Genomic DNA, 17,232 nt, shown 5'->3' on the forward strand with positions numbered 1-17,232 from the left:
CCCAACCCTAACCCAACCCTAACCCTAATCCCTAACCCTAACCCTACATTTTGTCACACAGACGTAAAATAACGGCATCTTTCACAGTTGAATATCTATATTTGTTGCATCATACAAAGGTATAACCACAGTGATGTCAGTATGATCAATTAACCAATCACTGTCTTTGCTGATGATGCTGATATCACTTTAAACCGTAAAATTAGGTCAGTTATAACTTCGGAAACATAATAAATAGGCTAATTATTATTTAATGTAATTATTAGAGGCAGCTGTTACGTGCAGAGGTAAAAGAACAATAACACAAACATAAGAGAAAATACTTTGATGTGCACGTGTCTGTGGAAAACTTTGATCAAACTGACTCTAGTCTCAACCACAGAACAACAAAATTAAAACCAGCATGAGACAAAAATGATAACGAAAATAAAAAATAAATAAAATCGAAAAAAGTTCAAGGATCTTTCATCACTGTCTCGACAAAGAGGACGTTATTGCCTCCGCTGCAGGAGCACAGTCCTTATCGGCCCTTTTTTCACAGGGTGCTTCTATTATTTACCTTGCGCTCCGTGCCGGTGGGGGGGCACAGTAGACGTAGTTAAGGGAAACTGGAAATAGCGCAGACAAAAAGAGAGAACAACAGCAGCAGCAATGAAAGAGTGACACAAATACAGCCATGGTTACAGGGGCAGTAGGCCTGCTTTTCCCTGAAGGAGAGATGTCAGGAGTCGAAATGACCCAGAAAAAAAAAAAAACGTTTTCACCATCCGTCCGCAGATATGTGCTTATTGAAGAGGTAGTTTGGACTTTTTGAAAAGTGGTTGTCAGTAGTCAGTGTACAGTTGATGGAGGTCGGCACGCCCCCCAGTTTGGAGAAGCAGGGACGAGGACAGAAGCTAAGAAATGTACTGCTGTGGACGGGGCGCTGCAGCTAAACGTTTTTTAACCACCTCAAAAAAGTCAAAATGAGTTAAAGCGTACGCTATGTTCAGAATATTTTCACTGCTTTACCTTTCCATCAAACAGCCCTGTTCAAGTTTATTGAAGCTGTTCTCTATGCTCTCGTCAAAGCCGCCAGACTCCATTGACGAAAAACTAAATCTGTTAGTTTATTTGTTAGTTTTGTTCCATCGTAACCCTTTTAAACACAACAGTCACACAAACGAACGGACCAATCGAGGCAGCAGTGGACCAGCAACTCCTGAGTCTGGTGGCTTTGAGGAGAGTATAGACAGGTGCCGACCGCCATCTGCTGTAGGTAAACCTTACACCCCAGCCCGCCCATCCCACCGCGCTCTGCATCTGCAAATCGCTCTGCCGCTCCCTCACTTAGAGGAACGCGGAGTCACTCGACTAAGTCACGACTGTTTGCCGCCCTGGCTCCCAAATGGTGGAACGAGCTCCCCGTGGACATTCGGACAGCAGAAAATCTACTCATCTTCTGCCGCAGTCTAAAAACGCATCTCTTTTGACTGCACCACGGCTACAGAGATGATTTATTTAAAAAAGAAAACACTTATACGTAGCACTCTATAGATCGGCTTATTTGCAGCTACTGCACTCACTATAATAATAATAATAATAATAATAATAATAATAATAACTGGCTCTTCTGGATTGTACCCTAATTGTTGAATACACTTATTGGAAGTCGCTTTGGACAAAAGCGTCACATAAGGGAAATATAATGTAGTGTAATGTGGGTAGCACACTGACTACGGGTAAGTGAGTAAGTGAGGTAAACCTTATACGACTACAATCAAAAAATCCTTTAAGATCTATCACTTATACAGGAGTGATGAGAAATTTGACTGGTTATTAAATTAGCCTTTTTACAGTATTTCCATAAACACTTCCTTATCATTGCAACATGTTGGTATTTCTAATGTTACGTGATTGAAAAAATAGGATATTTTAACCTGGTGAATGGGAAAAAAATACATTTTGTGAGTCCATAAAGCATTTACATGCATATAGAGGGATATGCATGTTGTATGTATGTTCAACATTTTTAAATGAATGTTGTTGTGGAAATGGATTTCTTCAACAAAGATCAACAAACAGGATCAGCTTTTTCTCCGTGGTTTATTTTGCCAATGCATTTTCTTCTGCGGACAAAAATACGTTCACCCCTGCTTCCTCACAAAGTTAGAGTCTAAGAGGAATGACACAGATCTAACTTGTGCTCAGTCTTTTAGAGGAAGAGACAGGACGCGCTAAGCCTTGGTTGGGTGACGTCTTTAGACCAAACAAAACACGCCTTAGACTCATCACAAGGTCTCTTACACAGGGTGCAGATGCACAGATATGCCATTATACCATCATGAGACAGTTATTTGCGTTATCCATTAAGAAGGTGAGACAGAGGAGACACTGAACTGTGTCTGACCCGACAAAACTATGATTATGAATTACAAATATCCAAAATTCCCACAACAATGTCAAAGCATGACTTGGATTAGGAGCGTCTTCCTGCCGCCTAACGTTTACCTCCTGTGAATTCCTTTCGCAGGACCAAATGGGCACATTACGTGTCTCTCTTCGTCTTCTGAAGTGGCACCTCTTACAAAACACGTTTGGATTCCTGGCGTATTATGAATTAGTCATGTAAGTAAAACATCTGGTTGAAGCATGGGCAAGATTATGAGACCACGGACAGCAAGACACTAGAGTCCAGAATGCAGAATGTGGTGTGTGGTCGTCCTCCACTCGAGAGATTGGCGGTTCGATCCCCACCCTAACCCTAACTCTCCCCCAGTCCACATGTCGAAGCGTCCTTAGGGCAAGACACTGAACCAACTAATTACATTACATTAGATTAGATGGTCTGTAGATGTCCACTGCCGTCTGTGTGGACTGGTGAATGTGACAGACACTGTGAAAGCTCCTTGAGTAGTCAGAAGACTAGAAAGGAGCTATATAAGTACGTAGTAAGTAAGTCCATTTACCATTACACAGCTGCGTATGCACACAGTCCAAATCATCACTCCTGCCCGGTCCAGCTTGTTTCTGATTACAGATTAACATCCATCCAAAGAGCGATGTATCATATTTTCCTCAATAAGCCAAAAACCGGAAAGCTGTTAGGCAGCCCTCCAGGATTGGGGATTGACCAACAGAAGGGCAAAACAATCAGCTGCTGTGCTGAATTGGTGTTTTGGCTAAACACACTCAATCATGCAACTGATACAAATCAGAGGCCAGCGGTTTGGTAGCCTGGGTTGTGTGCACTATAATGTAATCATTTCATATGACAGCGCACAGAAGGACAATTGCAAACATCTTGATTGGGAGCCACCTGTGGCATTTTGCAGCCGTGGATAATTTCAATTTCAATACGAAGACCTGAACCCATGCCAAACATTGCATTGACTTTTATGCTTTCACTACAATCCATGCACACTCTCCTTTCCCCCCGGAGTGTTTCATCTCCCACTGCGGTTTATTCCCCAACCTCCAATCTTCTGACATGAGGGACGTGAATCCAGCCGTCTCCAAGACAACACTACATACATTGTCAGTAAACTGTCTGGGAGATTGGCTTTGTGTCTGAGTTAATGTCCTCTGTTTATTTCCAGAGTAGCACAGTGCAGAGAAAAAAATACACAGCCTTTGTTCTGAAGTCCAGCCTGCAGGGACACCGGAGCAACGGTGGAATAACAACCCTTTAAAATGCCTCGTAATGGCAGTTATGAGTTACTGATTGCTCTTTGCCATACTTGTCATTTATTTATTTTAACACAAGCGGTTATTGTGTCATTTGTTGGTTATTGTTTGTTTTGTTGAGCGTATTAAAAAAACAAAAAACATAAAAAAAGAAAACAAACAGTATACACAGGAAGTAAGAAAACCTATAGTATAGGTACTAAGTGGAGAAGGGGTAGGAGTTAATAAGCTAATGCTTCTTCCTGCTCCTTTACAAACATACAAAGGGTTTTTAATGACTCGTGCTTCAAGTGTAATTTATTTTTCATATGTTTGAAATAAAGCATTCATTCATTCATTCATTCATTCATTCATTGGAAGGCTGAAACGAGACGGTTTGTTTGTGATTGTTTTAATGCTAACTCGCTAACTCAAAAGTAATCACCACGCTTTATCTACAGTATGATGCCCCGTTGGTATTTTTTTTCTCACGCACAAAGAAAGAAGCAGAACAATTAGAACACCAAGTCTGCCTCCTTCGCAACCTACCAGTACTGATCTGTATTATAATCATGTCTGCATTGTAGTAACTTCAGAGCAAGTGTCATCATCAGAAACAACGTATGATTTTAGGACCTACAGCCATGCCCTAGGTCGGAGCCCAAGTCCTCATACATTAAGGTATAATTAATTGGCTTACTGAAGCCTAGGATGAAGCCTAATATTCTGATTATGATTATCTGCGATACTGTACTTTTATTTTATTGTTGTTCATATTTAGTATTTTATATTTTATCTTATTTTTAGTACTTCTGATTGCTCTGTGACGCTGCTACGATGACCTAATTTCCCCTCGGTGATAAATAAAGTTATCTATCTATCTATCTATCTATCTATCTGTCTGTCTGTCTGTCTGTCTGTCTGTCTGTCTGTCGTCCGTCCGTCCGTCCGTCCGTCCGTCCGTCCGTCCGTCCGTCCATCCATCCATCCATCCATCCATCCATCCATCTATCCATCTATCCATCTATCCATCTATCCATCTATCCATCTATCTATCTATCTAAATAATGTCAGTAGGAATTTTTCTTGAATCATCTGTTAATCATATTTTATCGTATCATTCTTCCTGACGTGGAGTTTGAATACCCCCTCCCTGACGTTGTCGCTCTTCATTCTACGTAATCGTTCGAAATACATTTTTAAACCCGACGTCCTTACCTCTGCGAGTTCTGTACTTTATACGAAGGATTGATTTTTGTTCACACCATCTGAGACCAAAGTTTTCTTTTTGCAGACGCCTTCAGGAAAAAAGTGTCTCAGGAAGTCGTGTCTGACAATCATCGTCATCAAATACTTCTCTGAGTCTGCTTCGTCTTTGCGGCGACTTCAGTCAAATTTACTTTAGGATAATCGGTTAGTTTGGATTTCAGATCAATTGAAAGTAACACATCACATTTAGTATTACCTCTCTAAATCCTTCCTCTCTTAATCTGATAACGTTAACCACAGACACTTTGAAGCCTTTATCTGTGCACGGATTAGATAAATGTACTTGGACCAACTTTTTAATAATTGGTCCCCTGGAGACTAGATTATCTTACAGATGTTCTTCACTGCTGCTGAGTTTAATGCTTATCATATAAAAAATACTTTTTTAAATAATAATGATTAATAATAAACTGGCGTCCTGTCCAGGGTGGACCCCGCCTCACGCCCGATGTCAGCTTGGATCGGCTCCAGCCCCCCGCGACCCCGACAGGGACAAGCGGTTGACGATGAATGAATGAATGAATAATAAAATTAAAAAATTTGCTCTCTTGGTAAAATACTGTATGTTTAACATGTAGTGTGTATCAGTATGTATCGGAACTTTCTTATTTAAAGGTTGAATACGCAGAATCTTTATTAAAAGCTATATTTAAAAATAATAATAATAATAATAATCCACCCACGGGGCATTTTGATGGGTACAGAATTCAAGTATTACTTTTCCATAAAAAATATATTTAGTCTGAATTAATATTTTTTTTAAAATTGACGGGTTTGACAATGACTTTCCATCACGTTTCATTTCCATTGTACCGGCCAATAGCAGCTGACATTGCTGGTTGCCAGGGTGGTCTGTTGCTAGGCTACAGAAACCAGGAATCATTTTGAGTTGGGAGCTAGCTAATCCATTACACACAACTCAAAGAAAGACTTCCAGATCAAGACTGGCTAACATTAAATACTGTTGTAAAATTAATTGATCAGTCAAAATGAGTCATTACCCCGTATGATTCCTCATTTAACGTGGCGCAGGCTGATTGCTGACACATTCGGCAACAAACCATTCTCCGTATTCAACTTTTAAGTAATATGTATTCTTTTACACTTCATGCATGTGAAGTTAATTGGAATTGAAAATGCTTTCCAATATTCTGATATGAAATTGCATCGAATCCAATTTTGGGTTTAGTTAGACACACTTTCCGATGTGTTGTCGATGCCCTTCTGCAAATAACGGTCTTGACAGTGAGATTAGGAACCAAGGGCAGTGGGGTTAGAAGAGAGTGATACCAAAAACATGAATTTGCATTGAACAGTGGAGGTGTGAGAATAGTGCTCCCAATTTCTAAAGAGTCCAAACACATCAGACAATATTTCACACAGTGATGCTGCCAGAAGATACATTAACTGACATAAAGTAGGTTTATTTATAAAGCACAGTGTAGAAACAACCTAAAGTTGGCCGTTTCAGTTATCAGTCACCCTCTTAAACTCCGTTCACGCAAAGATTCTTCAACACGGGCGCAAAGAAGGAACGCCGCAACGTCGTCTTTTTGTTCATTCAGGTGTGGTTTCACACAGAACTCCTGCATAGAAGTGTAAGAGGTGTCTGCGTCTAGTGTGTGTGAGCGGATCTGCAGCGGTGATCAACCACTTAAACACGACCCGACGTACAAACTGCCAACTCCGGACCTGACGGGAGAACAACTGTCAATAGAGAGGGAGGAGAGAAAATAGTTTCTGTAAGTTATTAATAACGTAGGTTACTCTGAACGCTTCTTTGTCACTTTTTGACCTGGCTGCGGGTCGACCGGTGCGTCACAGCTGTGTGTTGTTTCACTCCACTCGGCTTTACCAGCGGGGGAAGAAAAGCAGACCTTAGAAAATTTCAAGAACACATAGATATTGACAATACAACATATAGAAAACCAGAGAAAACAAGTGCGTTTAATAAGTTGATGGAGGACGGACATGGAGGCCCTGCCACAGAAAAAGGCCTGTCTGAGATTTAAAGGGGACACAGATAACCTCAGTTTTCCTGCAATGACAGTAAAAGGTCACCGAGATAAGCTGGAACTTGCACGGTGCAAAGCGAAAAAGTAAAATCTTGTCGTCAACAGACAGGGGTCCGCATTTACGCAGTAATCAGGAGTCTGAGTGACCGTGGAAGTAAAGATTATACGTCTTTTCGTCTGGCTGTGTCCATTTCTCTGTGGATTCAATGCTTCGATACTTTCACACGGTATTTAAAAGACATGAAATCTCACTTACGGGACCTCTAAGTATTATTACATCCACATTTTTTTTATTGGCATCAACAAACGAACCGACATCTAATTAAAAAGAAAGCTGTTTGTCATCTCCTGTGTCATGATGTTGTTGTGATCTTTCAGTGAGAGCTGGCAGCAGAAGGAGCCTCGTGGCGACAGACGTGCTTTAAGAACATGGCCCGCTTCCTCCAGGCTGACATTAAGGGAGAACTGCGAGTGAGGAATTATTGAATCATTAACATTCATGAGCGGGAACATGGGTGGCTTCCAGCACGCCGCGCCTGCCGCCTAAAACAAAAACACAGCGGCGCCACAACACCGAAACAGCGGCCTTAATTGATTATTTTTGAGGACGGTGAAAACATCAGAAATCTGAATGCATCAGCACAACGTGAAGAAAAGAGCCAATCCGGTGTGAATGTCAAGCACAGCGATCATGGAAGAGGAAAACAAAATGTTGACTCTGAAGAACGGTTATGTATGTCGACTCTTGTGGCTGTTTTTTTTTACTACGTCTACCACTTGTTAGAGCAGTGATCGTGGCTTTTGTTTGTTTCCAGTATATTTCTCCACCAGCCTCCCCTGACTAGATGCCCGAACCACCTCAACTGGCTCCTTTCAACTTTCTCATCTCATTTTCATCCGCTTATCCGGGGTCGGGTCGCGGGGGCAGCAGCTTTAGCAGGGGGACCCCAAACTCCCCTTTCCCGGGCCACATTAACCAGCTCTAACTGGGGGATCCTGAGGCGTTCCCAGGCCAGTGTGGAGATGTAACCTCTCCACCTGGTCCTGGGTCTTCCCTGAGGCCTCCTCCCAGCTGAACGTGCCTGGAACACCTCCCTAGGGAGGCGCCCAGGGTTCATCCTTACCAGATGATCCTGAACCACCTCAACTGGCTCCTTTCAACGCAAAGGAGCAGCGGCTCTACTCCGAGTTCCTCACGGATGCTGAACTTCTCACCCTCTCTCTAAGGGAGACTCCAGCCCCCCTCCTGAGGAAACACATTTCGGCCGCTTGTACCCGTGACCTGGTTCTTTCGGTCATGACCCAGCTTTCATGACCACAGGTGAGGGTAGGAACCAAGATTGACCGGTAGATCGAGAGCTTTGCCTTCCGGCTCAGAGTTTGCTACTTCATGGCTCTGCTCCACTACATCTCAGGAGGAAATATGGTACTGTAGTGACTGCATGTTATTCATTAATGTGTTGTATGTTTTGGTCGTATGTAAAGATCATGCCACTTTAACTATACTGAGTTTGATGTTCAACCTCATTTGCTGAAAATTACTAAACTACTAATCTACCAACTGCAAAATTAAAATGCTCTTACGTGATTCCAATAGCGATGCAACTGCATACTATATTAATGTATTATAATAAAACACTATGAAAGGAGCCATTCTGCATGACTTCTTCCACCACTGGTCGTGATGAAAAGGGTCTGTTGATGTTTTTTCACACAGTAAAGTCAAAATGTAAATGAATCAACACCCCGATCTACCAGTTATGCTGCAAAAGAGCATAACATGCATTTAATAACCTCAATTCAATTGTATTTACGGTGCCAAATCATAACAAAAGTTATCTCAAGACACTTTACATATAGAGTAGGTAAAGACCACACTCTATGACTTATTCATGATTTACAGACAAATCCCCCCTGAGCAGCAACAAGTCCCACTATCTTTAATAAAAAATAGTTATAAGTATTATATTGATTATAAACTGTATTAATCCAGCAATCTTGTGCACACAGTGGCGACGAGAACCTCCAGTCTTGCAGTTAACCTGTTAAAAAGACATCTTTCATTCCCCTGGTGGATCGGGGGTCTGATTTCATCACAGATTACCTAACGGCTCTTTGCTTTAATTAGGCCATTTAAAGGTTAACTGCCAGGTCCGCGCCCGCATCCACAACAGTCAGACATCTTTCACCGCCGTGCTCCCTCTGCACCAGTCCTACCAGCTGCATGTGACTATGGAAAATACAGCTATATATCTTTATTGTATATTTAACCTGATGGGAGTTACCCAACATACACCCACTCCATGTCTACTTGCATATGAACGCCTGCAGAGCGCGTTTGTCACAGCAGGTCTCCGTAGAGGGTTTGTTCTCCCCCCTTTGTTGCACAAACACCGTATCAAACACGGGATTCAATTAAATGATTTTAACTGACCCAATAAATAATGGAGTCAAGCGTAGTTGCCTTCTTTTGATTCGCCCATTTGTCATTCTAGCATGCAGCCATGCAGCTTTGCATCTTTATCGTAGGAGAAAGTAGCATTTTATACTCCACATGAAGCTTTTACACTTTTATTTGTATACTGTAATTTATGTTTTTTGCATGTATTTCTGTGAACAGAAGAATAACTCCATGGGTACACAGAGGAATGTAATGCTTACGGCAATTTTGTTAGTAAGCTAGAAGGGCTCACAGTGTTAGTGCAGTGTGAGCTTCCCCAGTTTATTCCATCACCACACAAATGCAGCACAAATGCCCCGTCTTGCAAAGTCAACACAAGTGAAAGACAGTGTGTGTATCTGCACCGCAGTGTGCTCCAAAGTGGGATGTGGTCTTCTTCTGCAGTTTTTCCTGCTGACAGACACAACAAACCAACAAACGTAAACCTCCTTGGCAGAGGTTGTAACTAATATGGTGAACAGGGTAAACATTGTCATTGTGAGCATGTTAGCAGCCATTAGCATTTAGCTCAAAGTGCTCCTGTGCCTATGTGCCCTGCTTCAAAGACACTGTAGCTTTAGTAGATTTGTTAACATCTGTCAAGACAGTTGCATATGAAACCCAAAATTACACAAGGTAGGCTGTTTATTTGTGGCATTGTTGGGCATAAATCCATAATAATCTTCTGTCAAATGGTAATTCAAGTGTTCTGAGAGAAAACTAAACATCTTACATCAGTAAGAAAGGCTACTACACGTCACTGTACTTTACAGTAACTTAGTTCAGTAAGAAATGCTGCTACACGTTTAACACTGTTATACTTATCGCTCCTTATCACTTATTTATATTATACTTATTTTATTTCAATCTGCTGCTAAACTGCACGCTGCGTATTGTTGTATATATATATATACCTGCTTTTAACCACAATGTCTGTTGCACTCTGTCACATTTAGTTATTGTTTGATTTATTTTATGCTAGCTTTATTTTGATTTGGTTTATGTTTTTATGCTTATTGTTACTCTCACCCTTTCCCATCTTTGTATTGAAACTGTTGCACAATAATTTCCCTCTGGATAAATAAAGCTTCTTGAACCTTGAATCTTGAATCTGCACCTCCTCTTGGCTCTGTTTTTGGCCAATCACAGGTCATTTCAGAGACAGAGGGGGAGGATTCCTATTGGCTCAGGACAGAGGTGGGCGAGGTAGAGCCGTAGGAAGAGGTCTCACTCCACTCCAAATTCTGGCGTTTCTTGCTTTTGCTTTCTACTTGCTTTACGTTTCAGCAACAAAACCACTTGGTTAGGGTTGATAAAAACCTTTTCCCCTAAGAGTTTCGGCCTCTTATTACTTACTTACTTACTGCCTTATATGCCGGCTGGCATGTGGGGCAGCAACAAAGGATCTCCACTCCTGTCTGTTCTGGGCCAGAGTCTTTATGGAGCCCCAGGTACGTTGCAGGGTCTTCAGCTCTCCCTCCACAGTCCTCCGCCAGGTGTTCTTGGGTCGGCCTCTTTTGCGCTTGCCTTCTGGTGTCCAGTGAAGAGCAGTTTGGGTGATGTTGTCCTGCTCTCTACGGATTACACGCCCAATCCACTTCCACCGCCTTCTCATAAGGATGTCTGCCATGTTGTCTTGTTTGCAGATACTAAGAAGGTGTTGATTAGAGATGGTATTGGGCCAGAATATCTGCTGTACTTTCCGTAGGCTTTTGGTGTGAAAGGTTGACAGTCTGTGGACATCAGTTTCCGTCATCCGCCAACCCTCAGCACCATATAGCAGGGCCTCTTATGCTACGTCTAATTACTTCTGTGTTAGCTCGGCCTCTACGGCCTCTAGAGGGCGCCACCTTACACAAAACGTAAATATGGGTTGTGATAAGCTGCTTGCACAATCAACCTTTTTTGGCTGATGAAGGTCTGACGGTCCTTGTCTCTCTCTGCATTGTTGACTGCCAGATGAAATCTAAGGGCGCACTCACACTGTCCTTCCGCACCGCGCCCCGGGCTTTAGGATACTTGTCCCGTGAAACCTGTTTTGGCCTGGTGCGGAAGGACAGTGTGAGTGCGCCCTAAGTGGTCAAAGATAATAATCTTAAGAAATTCGGCTTCTTGGCTAACTTGGCTTACAGTTTTACCCTCACATCCTCACACACAAGCTAATGAAACCGGCTCTTAATAAGATTCAACCTTTACAGTGTCCCATTCTATAAAAAGCCACAGTCTGAATTAATATGGTGGTAATCTTTCCCTCTCTTTACCTTTTGTTTCACACACCACGGATACGCTCGGGGTAAGCGGTGGGTGATCACGCTGAGAGTGTCTCACTGGGATGTTCGGAACAATTACCTCTGCCTCACTGCCACTCAGGACCCCTCAGGTGAAGTCATTATCTTAACCGGAGGCTGCTCACTACAGTCACAATTAATACACATTAACACTGGAGCTTGGGCCACCAGGGCCATCTGGATGCATGGATCCAATTATACTCATTAATGGACAAGGTAAAGTCCTCAGAATAGGGACTTTTTCTGTTGCACAGCAGCTATAAAGCACAAAAAAAGGCTTTTAAGAAGCTGCTTTATGAAAGGAAAGGTAGTTATTGGTGATGTCTTAATGGTTTTGAAGTAATCTTTATCCAATTTGCTTTATTTGTTACTTCAAAATCACTTAAATCTGTCTAGGTGTCACAGATTTGTTTCAGTAGTCACTGCACTAAGCCTGTAAATCCAACTTTCAGATAAGCAGCTTAGAGAAGACTGTTTCCGAGGACATCTCGTACCCCCGCGGTTCTGACCCCCATCCACTGAATTATTTGACAATATGCTCATTCATTTTCTCATGTTCAATTATTGAACAGCTGCGCGGGAGATTTGGCACTGATAGACTATTGTTCCCTCTTCCATCTTGTCCTTTGTCTTGCTGTTGTCCAATTCTCTCAGCATGAAGACGAACCCGCAACAATGAATCCTAGAGACGCTGCGGCATTTCAACAGGTGGTCTGATTTATTTATTTTTAAAGGTAAAAGTACAGATTTTCCAGTTACTATGAAATCCTTATTCCTGTTTGTTCACTTCATATCGAATACATGCACAGTGTCTCATCTCATTTCATCTCATCTCATCTCATCTTCAGCCTCTTATCCGGGGTCGGGTCGCGGGGGCAGCAGCTTTATCAGGGGACCCCAAACGTCCCTTTCCCGGGCCACATTAACCAGCTCTAACTGGGGGATCCTGAGGCGTTCCCAGGCCAGTGTGGAGATATAATCTCTCCACCTGGTCCTGGGTCTTCCCCGAGGCCTCCTCCCAGCTGGACGTGCCTGGAACACCTCCCTAGGGAGGCGCCCAGGGTTCATCCTTACTAGATGATCCTGAACCACCTCAACTGGCTCTTTTCAACGCAAAGGAGCAGCGGCTCTACTCCGAGTTCCTCACGGATGCTGAACTTCTCCCCCTCTCTCTAAGGGAGACTCCAGCCACCCTCCTGAGAAAACCCATTTCGGCCGCTTGTACCCGCGACCTCGTTCTTTCAGTCCTGACCCAGCTTTCATGACCACAGGTGAGGGTTGGAACCAAGATTGACCGGTAGATCGAGAGCTTTGCCTTCCGGCTCAGCTCTCTTAAGAAAGTATCAAAGAGCCTGCAGCCGTGCTATCAGCTGCTCTGTGTCTTCTTAATAGAACAAGTCCCAAGGATGTTTGGTTCTTGAAAATCATCAGGTAAACACTGAGACTGGGAGACTGGCTCTTAAATACTCTGTTACACACAAGTGGAACAATCTGCAGATATGGTGATGTCCTCATGGATGGATTATGAGACAACGGGCCCCTGGGCACAGACATGTAAGACATATAAGAGGCCCCCCACTCCCCCTAAGACACCCAAATTCAATTCAAAATCTACTTTTAGTAATTGTGGTACTCTTTGTGGTCATTTAACGTCCATTTTTTAGTTGTTTTGTGTGTCTTTGTAATCGTTTTGCATCTTTTGTGGTGGCTTTTTGACGTATTACTTCACTCTGTCTCATTTCGTTTCTCTCTGTGGTAATTTTAAATCTATTTTTAACCATTTTGCTTTTCTTTGTCATCATTTTTTGTCTCTTTGTGGTCGTTTTGTGTCTATTTTCAGTCATTTAGCATCTCTCTGTGGGTGTTTTGCACCCCTTTAGTCTTATTGTGTCTCCTTGTGGTCGTTTTTGGTCGTTTTGTGTCTATTTTCAGTCATTTAGCATCTCTCTGTAGGGGTTTTGCACCCTTTTAGTCTTATTGTGTCTCCTTGTGGTCGTTTTTGGTCGTTTTATGTCTATTTTCAGTCATTTAGCATCTCTCTGTGGGGGTTTTGCACCCCTTTAGTCTTATTGTGTCTCTTTGTGGTCGTTTTTGGTCGTTTTGTATCTATTTCCAGACATTTAGCATCTCTCTGTGGTGGTTTTTGCACCCTTTTAGTCTTATTGTGTCTCTTTGTGGTCGTTTTTGGTCGTTTTGTATCTATTTCCAGACATTTAGCATCTCTCTGTGGGTGTTTTGTACCCTTTAAGTCTTATTATGTCTCTTTGAGGTCGTTTTTGGTCGTTTTGTGTCTATTTTCAGTCATTTAGCATCTCTCTGTGGTGGTTTTTGCACCCTTTTAGTCTTATTGTGTCTCCTTGTGGTCGTTTTTGGTCGTTTTATGTCTATTTTCAGTCATTCAGCATCTCTCTGTGGGGGTTTTGAACCCCTTTAGTCTTATTGTGTCTCTTTGTGGTCGTTTTTGGTCATTTTGTGTACACTTGTGGTCATTTACAGTGGGGAGAAATACTGGAGTTACTTCTACTAGACTTTGTGTGTTCTTCTAAACTGCAAAGAGCGTAAACAAGGCTGTTCTTAAAGGGACTCTTAAAGAACTAATATGTTTTTAATACGTAGATTAATGTAGACTCGATATATACTGTAGATCTGCTGAATGTTTAACAGGCAGTGCCCTTCCTTTGGACCCTGGATAAACTTTATCATCTATTTCCTTTAAGGGGACAGAACTTCTCATGATTACGAGGGTTATTATGCGTACGATCTTTGTGTAGTGTGTCTTAATTGTGTGTTGTACTACTTGATGAGATGCTTGATGATTAGGACACACTGAAACCAGGTATTATCGCCGCCGTTCTTTGCTTTAAAACGTCTCCTGCTTCTTTATTGTTTAACTGTTTTTTCCTTTTTTTTACTGTACTTTCAGTAAGAGAAAGTCTGACCTGAGGCGACTGTAATCATAATAATCAATGTGCCATCCGCAGTCCTATCTCTCTGATTAAAGGCACTGCAGCGGGGATGGTATTGACCAGGCTCAGCTGATGTTAGCCGTGGCTATTGAAGTGTACTTCACTTAGCCTGATTAAGCAAAGAGTGTTGTGTTCACTGCAGCTTCTTGAGTTTGGAAGTGAAAAAGAAGAGTTTTCGGACTTTCGCTCGCTAAAGTAGCAAACCTCCAGGCCTGGAGAGGGAAGTCAGTGCAGAAGTGCCTCAGGGACCCTTCATGCTTTTTCTCCTTTTGAGGGTGCTCTGCCTTTCTTGTGCGGCTGCTAGGAGAACTTCTAGTTGAGAATCTCTGAACTTTTTTTAAAAAAGCGCTGGTGTCATCACTGACAGGGCCTGAAGTTAACTTTTTGGGCCACCAGCCACTGTGGCAGGGGCCTAAAATAAAGGTGAATGCGTCAGAAAATGCTTAAAATGGTTCTTGAACTTGTGCAGAATCCACATTAAAGTGCTGTTTGCCACCATAATTATTATCATTGTCATATTCTATCACCTTAGCTGTGCTTGTTTCTACTATTCTGCTGTATTAACTGTCTTAACATGTAAGTCATATTCAAGTTACTATAGATATTATTATAGTAACTGTTAGGCTTTGGTTGCTTGCATCTCTGGGTCTGTTTGTCTCTCTCTGTCCATCTGTCCGTCTTTTCTCTTTCTCTCTCCTTCTCTTCCTCTCTCCGGTGCAGACAGATGTCCGTCCTCCACAGAGCTGGGTCTGTCTGACGTTCCTGTCTGTTATAGTGAAGGTTTTCATTGCCACCGTACTCTACGGGGGAATTGTTGGGTCTATGTAAATCATAAATAAGTCATAGAGTGTGGTCTTTACCTACTCTGTAAAGTGTCCTGAGATAACTTCTGTTATGATTCAACACTATAAATAACATTGAATTGAATTGAATTGAATTAATGAAACCAAACATGCTCTTCCCTCCTCCACCCTGAAACAAACGTGTGGCTTTGCATCTAATGTATTCTTTTTCCAGATTAATTAATCAATAACTGGCCGGCCGTGCTTTCACTCCTACCGGGAGAAGGGAATGAATTACGTCGCTGTATAATTCATGGCATTTGATTTTTTTTGTCTTCTTCTTCTTCTTCTTCTTCTTCTTCTTCTTCTTCTTCACACTGGTGATTAAATTTTCAAATCACCTCCCGCCTCTGTTTCACCCTCTCCAAATATTACTCCTGAGGAAACAAGAGCCGCGTTTGAATACTGCGTAACATGAATTATTAATTTATGGCGTGTACATTAAAAGATGCAAAAGTAGATATTGCAAGTACCTTCCGCTCCTCTGTCCAGAGATTACTCCAGTGCAGCTATCCAGTGGATACTTCAGTGGTGTTTGTCTTTGAGCTGTTGTCATGGTTACCTGGATGTTCAATAGATACCGGGATGGACTGGAGAGACTCTCCCCATTTCTCACAGAGCTATAATTAAACACAATTTAGAGAAAACCACAACGTTAATCTCTGTGGGTGGTTGTTGTGGATATTGCGGGGATGTGGAGAGTGAGAGTGCGTGTCGGAGCGATCCTCTGGAGAAAACAAAGGGATAGCATGCTAAGAAGAATGGCGTGATGACCTTACATCAGCCAAAGCATTGGCTTTAATTGGTTGCCTTTCTTTGTTTGTTAAGCGTTAAATCATATAATAAATGTTTTTGTTGATGATTAGATTGAGTGGAATGGAAAAGCATAGAGGAAGCAAGTGTTTTTCAATTAAGTCTGGTTGCAGACGTCTCTGCAATAAACAACTTGATCAGATAATCCCCACAAAAGCGAGGAGGAAAAAAGAGAGAAATGTCAATAGCTCGCTCATTTGTTCAGCCTATGAGATGGGAAGGATGTCATGAGAGGAGAGCCGACGAGACAGGAACACATAATCCCTGGTAAAGTCACAGGGTCTCTGCAACTTTATTAGAAACCTGAAGTACATTTGACAGAAATCAACCGTGCAGACACCCAAACAAACACGACTGGAGAGCTCCCTGCATTTCATCGCCCGGCTCACGACCCCCGGTGAACCCCTCGCCAACACAAAAACAGAACCGTGAATGGAGCTGCTTTTAAAGGATTCTTCTTCTGCACCAGCTTTCTCTTTTTCTCCCCCCCCCCCCCCCCCTAAAGGTTATTAAAGCAGATATTGCTGCACATTAGCCGTGTGGTTATTAATAAAAAGGCGAGGCTAAGATGGCGGTTACATAAGAGTTGAAGGCTGTTATGTAACTCCTGTTGTGCAAAGTGAAGCACCTGCTGTGATGGACACATGATGTGAAAAATCATCTTTTCACTCAGAGAAAAGAACAAAACACCACAAGTCCTTTTAAAAGTTATGGTTCATTGATGGATTCAAGCTTTATTTTCTGTTTCCCACCTTGTTGGTAATGAGGAAAGACCTTTTAACTTCTTAATCTTAATAATTAACAAACTGGGCAATATCATTTTTTAATTTAAATTGTAATTTCACATTATAAAGAAATATACAATTTAACAGATTATTATCTGCATGTGGGGCGACACCGTGGGGTGGTGGTCAGCACTGTCGCCTCACACCTGGGGCCCTTCTGTGTGGAGTT

This window comes from Echiichthys vipera (genome assembly GCF_963691815.1).
Source record: "Echiichthys vipera genome assembly, chromosome: 20".
In the NCBI taxonomy this organism is placed as follows: domain Eukaryota; kingdom Metazoa; phylum Chordata; class Actinopteri; order Perciformes; family Trachinidae; genus Echiichthys; species Echiichthys vipera.